This window comes from Onychomys torridus, chromosome 16 (assembly GCF_903995425.1).
Source record: "Onychomys torridus chromosome 16, mOncTor1.1, whole genome shotgun sequence".
Taxonomy (NCBI): Eukaryota; Metazoa; Chordata; class Mammalia; order Rodentia; family Cricetidae; genus Onychomys; species Onychomys torridus.
In genome coordinates this window covers 61907523-61920063 of record NC_050458.1, presented here as the reverse complement: position 1 = coordinate 61920063, position 12541 = coordinate 61907523, and the positions used below count along the sequence as shown (strand labels likewise).

Here is a 12541-nt window from a genome sequence, read left to right as displayed (position 1 = left end):
CTTAAGTCAGGAGTTCTTATGCTCTGTTACCATGTTGTTCTCACTCCTTGGGTGGGATCACTGCCCACCCACCTCTCTGACTTGATATCTTCTTGTCCTGGCAATGGGAAGTCATCTTCCTCCCCTCCACCCTGTGGTTTCTCTACAAGGAAGCAATCTTCTTCAAGTCACCCTGTCCCTTCCTCAGCTCCATTCTCTAGTTCCCCGTAGCCCACAGCATACCCTCACCAATGGCTTCTGTATTTCTTCTATGTTTTGTTGGCTTCTTCTGATTTCTGTTTATTTCCATGGCAGTCTTTTCTATTCTTGTTTTTCTGTTGATTGTTTCATACAGGGTGCCACCATGTGGCCTTGAACTCATGATTCTCTTGCCTCAGCCTCTCAGGGATTGTGAGTGCCTGGATTACAAGCATCAACCACCATGCCTGCCTTTTGGCACGGGGTGTGGGTGTGGGTGTGGAGGTGTTAAAGTTAACTTTCTCTTTGAGAGAAAAAGGAAATGGTAGCACAGACCAAAAGGACAATTATAAAACACACACACACACACACACACACACACACACACACACACACACATATATTCCAAATATTATTCCCTACCTACATATTCTAGGTTCCTATGTCAAGGATGACAATCAGCTAATTATTGTCTCTTCTCAGTGGACTTGTCAAGTATCAGCTTAGAATAGCTAACAAGTAAAATGAGGTTTTAGTAAAGTAAAAAGCAGTTTAGAAATTCAGTACATTGCCCCCTTTTCTCACACATTCATTCTTTTCTCAATAGTTTTTGGGTGGCCTTTGTACTTGGTGTCCTCCATCCCCTCTGGCTCTTACACTCCTTCTGCCTCTTCTTCTGTGGAATCAATGCATCGCTTCACCAATTTGTGCACCATCCTTGCATAGAGGATGCTAATCTCTGTATTGTTCCAATTTTAGTGTATGTGCTGCCGAATAAAGGCTCTCTAAATAAACATGATCGACACACATATGACCTCACAGAGACTGAGCAGCATGCGCAGGGTCTGCACAGGTCTGCACCAGATGGGGTCCTAGAGATGAAAGAAGTGGACACATTTTCCTCATGCCTATCCCAGAAGCTATCTCCAATTGATAACCACTTGCAAATGAAAATTTAGTTTCCTCCTAGGGAGTCTTACTAGGCAAACACACTACTCTTAAGGGTAGGCTGCATGCCCAGCAGTAGATGGCCAGGAGAAAATGAACCCAGTGGCATCTTTGGAGGTTCCTTGTCTTATAATATCATGTCAGGACTCTTCATTTAAAAAAAAAACACCTATTATTTTTATTTTTTATTCTTATTTTATTTCTATATATTTTTCTCTTTTTACCTTATAGGTTCCTTGCTTACTATGGCTTCCAGTTTAGTGTTTTTATGGGATTCCTAAGTGCAAACAAGTGGGTCTCTGTTTCTTGTGCCTTCTCTTGGGCTCTTTTCCTTCTGTTTGTTTTGCTAATTCTGATGTGTCAGTTTTTGGTTTATCATATGATGTTATATCACATTACATATTACACTATAATCCCAGAGAAGCCTGCTTATTTTCTAATGAGAGACAGAAAGGGGGTAGATCTCGATGGAAGGGCGGTGGGGAGGATCTGAGAGGAGTAGAGAAATCTATTTTCAATAAAAGGGAAAAAACAAGAAATAATTATTAGGTGAGACTCAAAGTTTGCTGCCCACAGCTTTTTCAGGGCGATCTTCACTTACCACAACTGCCTGAAAACTCTCCCCAGAGTTTCTCTGTAGCCCCTTGATTCCCATTCCATTTTGTTCAGATGTCTAGCTAACACAGGCCTCTGAAACCAGGCTTTCCCTTTATGGACCATCATCTAACTACCCAACCCATATCTCTGCCTCTGCACACCACAGTAGGCTGCATGATGTTTTAAGGGCTGACTTACTCTTGACTACTGTGGTGGTTTGAAAGAAAATGGCCCCCAAAGGGAGTGGCACTATTAGGAGGTATGACCTTGTTAGAGGAAGTGTGTCACTGAGGAGGTGGGCTTTGAGGTCTCATATATGCTCAAGCCACACTTGGTGTAACAGTCTCCTGTTACCTGCAGATCAAGATGTAGAACTCTCAGCTCCTTCTCCATCACCATGTCTACCTGCATGCCACCATGCCACACCCTGATGATAATGGACTAAACCTCTGAAACTGTAAGCCACCCAATTAAATGTTTCCTTTGTAAGCGTTGCCATAGTCATGGTGTCTGTTCACAGCAATAGAGGCCATAGCTAAGACAATTACTTACATGGCATGGAAATTATACCTGAAATGTGAAAGGACCAAGGCCAGTTGTTTTTTTCCAGGGGCCAGTTTGTTAAGACCTCTGCCCCATATCACCTCACCATCCTATGTTGATTCATGTCTGGCTTCAACCAGACCCTCAAGAAGTATGTCTAGTCTGGTAGCCACTCAGGGTCCTGCCTGGCTACAAGCAGGACCTGTTCTTGTTATTTTCATTTACACAAACCCCTGACACAGCAGACAGACCCCTGACACTGCAACCACAGTTGCTGACCAGATGTCACGAGCCAATCATAAAATGATTCCTGTACCATTAAGTGTCTATACCTAATCACTTTAAAGTACACTTAACCACAGCTGAAATTCCTCTAAGTAGGCTCACAAGGGGCTGTCTTACCCTCTCCCAGGGTTGAAGCCATCTTGGGTGGGCCCCAGCATGCTGGTTTTTCTCAAGAATCAAGCTGCTTTCTGCAACTGCATATTGGGTGTCTTCTGCTCATTTGGAGCGATCTAAGGATCCTACAAAAATGTCCTTCACAGTAAATGCTTTCCTGTGATGAGCTAGACTGATAACTGTTCACAAACCTGGCCTCAGTCTACCCAATCATGTTGTTCAGCTAGATTTCAGAGTCCTTTGGTGATCTCACTATGTTTACCTTTGACATTTTATTGCTTGTTTTTTAACTCCACCCACTGAAACAACAACATGCCGGTCAAATCAAAAGTAAAGGAAGCCGTCAGCATACATTGTTCAGTTTTCATTGTTAAATCTCCCAGCAAACTGGGACAGGAATGCCTCACCCCAGTAAAATTTTCACAGCTTGGCTACTGTGATATAACAAGAAATAAATTTGGGTCTTTGTCCCTGTGTGCTCTCTAAATCCCTTTTCTGGAGCAAAGCTCCCCAGACATGAATTTTTGGAAATGGGAGGTGTCTTGATGCACAGGAAAGAAGTGACTGATAACAAGGGTCCTGGATGGTTTCAGTGTAGCAGCTGTTAACAAGTATGGTGGTTGGAAGGGGAATGCCCCCCATCGGGACTTGATTCCCCAGTTGGTGGTGCTGTTTGGGGAGGCAGAGGAGGTGTGGCCTTGTTGGAGGACATACTTCACTAGACTCAGGCTCTGGAGTTCAGAGACTTGAGCCATTGTGAGTTTACTCTCTTTCCTTCAGGTTTGCTGTTTAGGATGTGACCTCTCAGCGTCTGCTCCAGATGCCATGCCTGCCTGCCACCATGGTGATGGACTCATGGCACTCTGGAACCATAAGCCCAGATGAACACTTCCTTCTATAAAGTCACCTGGGTGGTGGTGTTTTATCACAGCAATGGAAATATAACTAAGACATCAGGGGAACCAACTATTGAGTAGAGGTTTCCTGACCTGAAGAGCTGAGGGTTGAATGAATCACTAATTGATCATCATCTGTGATTGGATTGAACATGATTATGCATTGAGGCCTCTACAAATACCCACAAAGGGCTGAGCACATGGAAGGGAGTGTACCCCAAGAGGACATGGAGATTTTTGCCTGTTCCCTCATACTGTCCACTGGCATCTCTTCTGTCTGAATGTTATAGCCCTTGGTAATAACTGAGTAAACGTAAGTAAACTGTTTGCTAAGTTCTGTGGGCCATTCCAGAAAATGTCTGAAACTGAGGCGGGGGTCATGAGAAGTTCTAATGTATAGCTGGTTGGTCAGAGGTTCTGAAATCCTAACCTAGCAGTTAGCATGTAGAATATGGAACCACCTTGAGCTCCTAAACTGAGGGTTCTGACTCTAACTCCAGATAGATAGTGCTAGAATCTAATTCAATTATAAGACACCCTGGAGGGGAGCCAAAGAACTGCCTGGTGTGTAGGGACACCATCCCTGCACAATATGTCAGAAGGGAAGTGCTAAGGTGCCTGTGTGAGACAAGCAAAAGCTAATTTTTGTCGCCTACTACTACTACTACTACTACTACTACTACTACTACTACTACTACAGGTAACTGGCTTCTAGTAACCAGTTTGGTCTTAAACAATGAGCTATCCTTATGACTTGGTGATGTCTTGATGGTTCCAGAAGGAATGAGACAAACACATGGCATTGGATCAAGGAAGATGAGTTCAAAGAAAGCCAGAACGTTCCAGTGCATGGTCAGTCCTTCTCTGAGTAACTAGCGATTCTGCTCTCCAACCTGTGCAGCCAAGCTTAACTCCTCCTTCTCCATCGTGCTTCATGACCACGTGTGGCTAAGTGCTTCTAGCTATTACTAGGGTCCAGGGAGTCTGTCTTGACAAGATTCCTCTGCCGTCACTCAATTCACAACTAATTGGGAGCCTTTCATTTATGGCCAATTATAATAGTTAATTAAGCTTCAATAATTTGATTTTTCAAAAATCTTTTTTTCATAAGATGAACAGGAACTCAATTTAATAAAAGAAACAATGTCTTCTTTCTCTCCTATGATCTACAGCTTCATTTTAAAAGAGACTCTGAAATATGAAAACTACTCATTTCCTTGTTTTGTGAGATTGCACAGGGCTTTTCAAATTATTTAAGTGGTTCTGTTCTGAGCCATTTTAGGCTGTTCATTTAATTTCACAAATATTCTTTGAATCCCATTGTAGACTCCTAGCAGGGACCTCACTGATAGGATGGCACACAGTCTCTGACATTGAGTTGATTAATTCATGAGGCAGGAGATCATCTACACAATCATTATAGGGAACAGAATCCATTTAATACATCTCAAATACAGCCTCTACTCCAGGAGACACAATCCTAAGGGGACAGAATTGACTGGAGCATGTGGGGGCAGATTAGAGAAGACTTAGGGGAGGAAGGAAGAAGAGAGGGAAGACTTCTCACAGGAAGAGAGAAGTGGAAGGCTAGAGACGGCATTTTAGGTAGACAGGACAATGCTGGCAAAGGAATGGGGTGGCGAAGAGCAGACCTCCTCTCAGGGAACCTGGCCCAGCCAGGTATTAGATGATATAGAGGAAAATGACCAAGCCTGCCACTTGGCTTTCCTCATGAGCACTTGTGTTCATGCCAAATCAGCATGTACTTGACTCTCTAGTCTCTCCGGAGTCACAGTGACCTTCTGCACAGGGATGTTTTTGTCAGCACGGTGCTCAGAGAAACTTCTTGGGTGGTATTGCTTACACGGATGCTTATCGGGTTGTCATCACGTGCAAGATCACAGCACAGCTGAACAAGAGGTAAGCTCTGGCCAAAGGAAGCCCTTCTATGAGGAATGAATGTTTCTGCATTCTAAGTGGTCGGCATTTTCAAAGGAAGAATAATATTTTGTGATGTGTAAAAATTATATGATGCTTAAGTAACAACACACAGAGCACAGGTTGAGCAGCTACCGTAGGCCAAGCACTGTTTGAGGCTTCTGGGTACCCAACAGGGATACCTGCTACTCTGGGCTGTGTTCATGCTTATAAAGATGGCTGTCTCAATTCTTTTCTTATCCAGCCTGGGTTTTCTCCACTGGCCGTTCCTATGCTGTGGGAAATTGTGGTTAGACTCAGATGTAATGATTGCACATTGAAGTTAATATACACTAAATCAAGTGGATCTTCCTCTGGCATGACAGTCTTACCCAGTTAACATCTGGAGTTGGATGTGAACCAGCTAAAGATTATTGTTAATGTTAGGGAGGGGAACCAGGCAATCTTATAACAAGCTATCTAATTTGAGCAAATTTGTCTGCAGATTTTAGTCATGGAAAATGTGGAGATTCTTTTCTAAGTACAGACTTTCCTGAGTATGGACTGCCAATAGCAGACTTATACTCTCTACAAATTCTAATGGGCTTTTAGTAAGGGTGCCCCAAACACATATTTTAAGACTATGACACAAGGTAAAAAGTTACATAAAGACATCCTAAAAGTCTTTGATAAAGTAATGAAGTTTGCAGAGAATCCCCTTCTGCACAAAACTGCTTTTAGATGGATTCAAAATTAATGAAAATTAAATAAAAATAATTTGAAGTGACCAAGCAAAGTAATGGTATTCATGATATCATCTGCAGATATATATGTAATACTTGGTAGAAATACTCTGTATTTTCAGCTTAGAGATTATTTCCTATTATGTTTTCTCTTGATTTAAATATGTCCCTTTGGAGAAAAATGGATATGAATCACACAAGGTAGACATGAATCTGGGAATTATTATCTGCCATCCTCTAATAAACCGAGAGTTGGTTGGTGATACATTTCGATTCTGGTTGTGATGTCTTTGGAAGGAGGCCTGGGATACTCGGGAGAGAGAGGCACACTGCAGAGAGAAATGGACTTGACATGTGGGTGTGGATGAGCTCACCCACATGGGGCAGGCAGAGTGAGGAGAGAAGAAAAGCTGAGCATTAAGAGATCACACACTTCTGTAGTCAGAAGTTTTCCTGTGTCCTGCCTGGTTCTGCAGCTGCTCAGACCAAGTAAACACACAGAGGTTTATATTACTTACAAACTGTATGGCCTAATGGCTCAGGCTTCTTGCTAGCTAGCTCTTACAACTTAACTCAGCCTATTTCTATTAATCTATGCATTGCCATATGTCTTCATGGTTTACCAGTACTTTTGCATCTTGCTTCTTCTGATGGCAGCTGGCAGAGTCTGCCCCACTCTCCTTTCTTCTCCCCTCTCTCCAGTTTGAATGTAGTGCCTAACCTTATTCTGCCTCACCATTGGCCAAACAGCTTTATTTATCAACCAATCAGAGCAACACATTCACAGCATACAGAAAGACAATCCCACAGCACACTTCAGGTCAGAAGAGGGAGGAATTCCTAAATCATGGCCTGAGAAGACCTGTGTGATCACAGGAAAGTTGAGAACTTGATGGGTTTTAAGGTCAATGGGACAGAATGTTGGCAGGCAAGTCTCTGGTCTCAAGAGTCTATCCTGAGGTCTGACATAGGGGAAGGCCTGGGAAGTATTTTCTGGATTAGCAATGAAGCAATGAATTGTGGCCACATTTCCAGACAGTGTTTTCACCAGCATGCTCATGTGGCCAGAACGTGGTGAAGCAGGAAGTGAGGCAGTGGATGGCGAGGACACATGGTGTTGGGGAAAGCCATGACCTTCCCACATACCTATTATGTCACAGGAATGAAAGAGAAACTAGTCAGATCTCAAGTCTTGCTCTCACAGAGAGCAGAAGGTAAACTGAAGGCTGCTGAGATTTTCAGAGGCAGAAATGTGAGGAGGGTATGTAAAATACTGCAAAGTACCCAGTCAGAGGTATAACTGCGATACGGTGTGTTTTGACCTGAATTTTAGAAAAATTAGCAAGATTAGTTAGCTAGGGCACTCAAGGAAAGGAAATTTGGAAATAGGAACCTTGAGGAGGAAGCTCCCTGACACAGCATGCTTCCTTGTCATTTAAAGATCTTCCAGTCCATCTCATCTTCAGTGCTCTTACCAAAACCACAGTACAAACCAACATCCACATTCTCTCCTTCACACAGCTGAACATTTTGAAATGCTTCTACTCAGGAACACCTAGCTCATTAAAATTCCTTTTGAGTCAGCTTTGCAAGGTCTTACTATTTACATCAACCTATACTGAGTTGCTTTCTTAGTTAGGCTTTTTATCGATGTGAAGAGGCAACATGACCACAGCAACTCTTATAAAAGAAAACATTTAATTGGGGCTTGCTGACAGTTCAGAAGTTTAGTCCATTATCATCATGGCGGGAAGCACGGCAGCACACAGGCAGACATGGCACTGGAGAGGTAGCTGAAAGTTCTAGATCTTGATCCACAGGCAACAGGAAGTGGACTGTGTCCCACACTGGGTGTAGCTTGAACATATGAGACCTCAAAACCCACTCCCACAGCGACATACTTCCTCCAGCACATCTTCCTTCCTTCCGCATCTACTCCAATAAGTCCACAGCACCTAATAGTGCCACTCCCTGTGGGCCAGACATTCAAAAACATGAGTCTATGGGGGCCATTCAAACCACCACAGTTACGTCTCCATGTACTTATCCATGGAGGCAGAAACACGGACATGGAAATATGGACTACTGCCTAGCCTAGTGATACAACATACACAAGGTGGATCTCTGGTTTTGTCCATAGGTGGAGTGATTCTCTCTTTCTTCATTTTTATATCGCTCAGCTTTCTGCCTTTTAACCATTTCAGATATATTTTGAAACCTCTTGTCAATGTTGGTCCACTCTGTTGTTAAAGTTTGTTATTTTACGATAGAGCCTTGTGAAGAACAAATTTTATTTTTGAAAATGTTCTATGAAAATACCAATAAAGAACAACATGGTGAGTGAGTGTGTGTGTGTGTGTGTGTGTTTCATGATTGCCCATCAAGTCGTGGATTTACATCCATACACATAAAAATACTCCATCCCCTGGGTGAGGAGGCACATACCTTTAATCCCAGACTTGGGTGGCAGTAGTCGGTAGATCTCTATGAGATCTGGTCTATACAGTTTCAGGACAGCCAGGGCTATATAGAGAAACTCTGTGAGTTCTGTGACTTCTGAAGAAGCTATTTTGATAGTTTGTTTATGTGGATTATGAATAAGAGAAATTTATTTCTCAAAGTTTTAGTGCTGTGAAGTCCAAGGTCAGGGTGCTGACATATTCAGGGTCTTGTGAGGGCTTACTTCTTAAATAAATACGTCTTCAATGCCCTGCCTTGGCCGAAGGGGCATGCTAGCTCCCTAGCACCTCAAATAGGCCATCTTTCTCATCTATGAGGGCACTGCTCTCATGAACTTCCAACTTTCTAATTGTGGAATGTCCCCACCATGAGGGTCAGGATTTTGACATATGAGTTTCAAAGTGTACAAACATTCAGTCTGCCATATTCTTCTCATGACCCCCAAACTCCTCTAATTGTCCTAGTAGCCCCAAAAGTGTTAGCTCATTCCAACATCAATTCAAAATTTGAAGTTCGCAGTCTCTAATATCTAAATTAGACGTGAGTGAGACAAATAGAGGCTTGACTGGTTTTGAGCCAAGGCACTTTTCAGCTGTGAACATACGAAATCAGACACATTGCGTATTTCCAAAACACAGTGACTGGAAAGGCAGAGGACAGAAAGTCCCATCCCATACTACAGACATGGGAAAGAAGAAACGATGGACCAGGTTGCCCAAAGGTCAAGCCTCACAATTCAAGAATTATCTTCTTTAGCTCTATGCTCTGCTTTCTAGCCCCCCTGGGCTCGTGATATCACCTTCTAGCTGTTCCATGTCTTTGGGCATCTGCCCTCCTTTAGCAGCAGGGCCTAGCCCTCATGGTAGCTCTCCACCTGTGCTTCAGGTCATATGCTCAGAGTTCCCTAAGCATGCACCCATTCACCCTTGGTTTTGTCTACAATCTCGGGGGCGCTCTCATTCTTAAAATTGCAATCACATCAATAGCAGATTCTCTATTTTAGACCAAGTTTTATACTCAGGACTTGGGGTTGGACTAGCAGCCTCAGTGTTTTCTGAACTTTGGGGCCATTCTGTGTCTTGTTATGGCTCTGAATCTGTTTAGATGGATGACTAATGTTATTGGAAGGCCATATGACCATATCATCTCTTTCAAACAGTCTCTCTCTCTCTCTCTCCAATCTGGCTAAACTGAGACTACCAAGCTCTTCTGCTTCCCCATTAATAACAAGAAGATTTGAAGACAGACTTGTTAACTTCTTAAGTTCTACTATCACAGAAGGAGCCAAGGTGTTGTTCCTTCAACACTTAGTTATCCCCTCAACCAAATAGCCAACCATTTTTCTATGGTTCAGAAATTCTACCTTTTATAAAAGGTTGGGACTTGAATATATTTCAACCAGGTTCTTCCTCATTTCTATCTGTGGCCTCCTTGTACCAAATATTATTTTAAAAATGTATTTATTTAATGTGTTTTGTCTGCTTGCTTACCATGTGCATGCCTGATGGCCAAGGTGGTCAGAACTCCCCTGGAACTGGAGTTACAGCTGGTTGATAGCTGCCATGTGAGTGCTGGGATTTGAACCAGGTCCTCTGGGAGATAGGCCAGAGCTCTTAACTACTGAGCCTTCTCTCCAGCTCCTCCACATTTCTTTAAAGACTTTAAAAGGTATTCTCTAAGAAGACGAAAAGTTTCTCTATGGCCTCTCCTCCCCCACTTCCTCTACCTTTCCTCTTCTGTCACTTCTCTCGTCTCCTCTTCTAAGCTCTGACTACAATCACCTCAACTGTTTCTTCAAGGCAATGTAGACTTTTTCTAATATACACCGAAAACATTCTCAAGCTCCACTATTGCCCAGTTCTACAGCTACGTCCACATTTTTAGGTACCTGTCACATCGGCACAATCTTGGTAGCAAATTTCTGTCTTAATCTGTGTGGATTGCTATAACAAAATAGATTGGGAGGCTTGCAAATAATCTCAACCTATTTCTCACATGTCTAGAGGCTAGGAAGTCCAAGCTGGGAGAGTTGGTATCTAGTGAGGACATCTTTTCACTGTCCTTACACAACAGCAGGCTCAGGGATTCTGGGGCCCCTTGGTCAGGACATCACCCTCATGACCTAATCACATTGTAAAGGCCCCACCTTCTTATTCCACTATCTTGGAAGTCTAGACTTTGGGGGAGGGGCAGATGCATTTAGATGATGACAGTGATGTCAGTGAGGGGAACTGAGATCACAGGCTTCTGAGAGCCTTTTCTAAGCCAATTCCTAAAGACAGGGAGGGACACAGACATACAGACACAGATACAGACAGACAGACAGACAGACAGACAGACACACACACACACACACACACACAGACAGAGAAAGAGAGAGAGATCTGACCACATTAGCGCTGGAAAAATAAGGATTCCAAAATTGTTGGTGTCATGATGCCAGCACGCCCAGATGAAGAACTCAGTTTTGCAGATGTTCAAACTCATAATGCCAAATATTTCCATCTGTGGAAATAGCCAGATATGATTTTTTTCAGTTTGTTCTTGAGTCCTTTGGCAGGACTGTGGCCCAATCTGCTGAGTTTGTAAGCCCCAAACCACAGTTTTTATATACAGTTATAAAACTGATCCTGGAAAGTGCTTTTCCAACCTAGAGCTTTGTATATCTGTCTCTCTTATTCTTCACCCAGGAAAGACTTTTCCTTTTTTTTTTTTTTTTTTTTTTTTTTTTTTTTGGTGGAGCTGAGGATTGAACCCAGAGCCTTGAGCTTGCTAGGCAAGCGCTCTACCACTGAGTTAAATCTCCAACCCCATCTTCTCCCACTTTTATAACTTATTTCATCAGAATAGAGGGGGAAAAAGACTCAGCAGTATCCACAAACTCTCCCAAACTGCTACAGAATAAGCAAGCATGCGTTCTTAAGAAGTTAACAGAGTGGAGTCTCACCCCCAGCCCTGTAGCAGACTGCTTGCAGGAGCTTCTCTTCCCACACCCCCTCCATTCCCAGGGGACTCTGCTTCACTCTGGTGTGCACCCAGCTTTCCTACTTCCTGTGGACCTTCAACCTCCCTGCCCCAGCCATTCCCATTTCTTCTTGTCATCCCGTTTATACCTAGAGACGCTTTCCACCTGGGACCCCCAGTGGCCATGCCTGGCAGGGACTCAGGTAGGTGAATCACATTGTCTTCCCTGTCCTCCATTACAAACTCTCCATTCTTGCCCTCAGCCCTCTAACTATTAGCCTACAGGTGCCCCTACTCCCACCTTAGCTGCATCCACTTGATACCCCAACTCTTGGTTTAGACTCAGGGCCCCCCTAAGCCTCTCTTCCCTGTTTCTACAGATTATTCTTTGATTTATTGCAACCTACTTCTGACTACACCTCCAGCTCCCTGGTGACATCACCTCTTGATGTGGTCAGGATCCCCTTAGCTCTTTCCCAGTGCCCCCCTTCTGCCTCCCTTCCATTCCTCTCTGCCACCCACAGACCTGCAGAAGCACTCTATCTGGCAACCCAGAACTACCACACTATCCTAAGAAGAGGGTAGTGGAGACCAAGGAACAGAACACCCACCCAACAAAGACAAGACCAGATACCAACAACCAGAATCACTTCCATCATCCCAGCCCCAGATGTCTAGACACCAGCACAAAACACAAACATTAACAGCCAGGACAGTATGCTGCCACCAGAACCCAGTAACCCTACTAGAGCAGGCTGGAGAAATGTGATATAGCTGAAGTACGAAACAAAGACTTCAAAATAGCAGTTCAAGGATCTTTCTGAAGAAGACATGAACAAATCCCTTAAGTCTGTGAATACATTAAGAATACAAAGAAATACTGAAAACAGTTCAAGA

At 43.4% G+C, this 12541-nt stretch overlaps 1 non-coding gene across 1 annotated transcript; it reads right to left on the bottom strand.

Annotated features, from left to right (window-relative positions):
- Positions 1 to 858: 858 nt before the first annotated feature.
- Positions 859 to 961, bottom strand: LOC118597578. Its single transcript, XR_004946870.1, has one exon. It is a non-coding gene; the product is annotated as a U6 spliceosomal RNA (small nuclear RNA).
- Between the last annotated feature and the right edge of the window lie 11580 nt (positions 962 to 12541).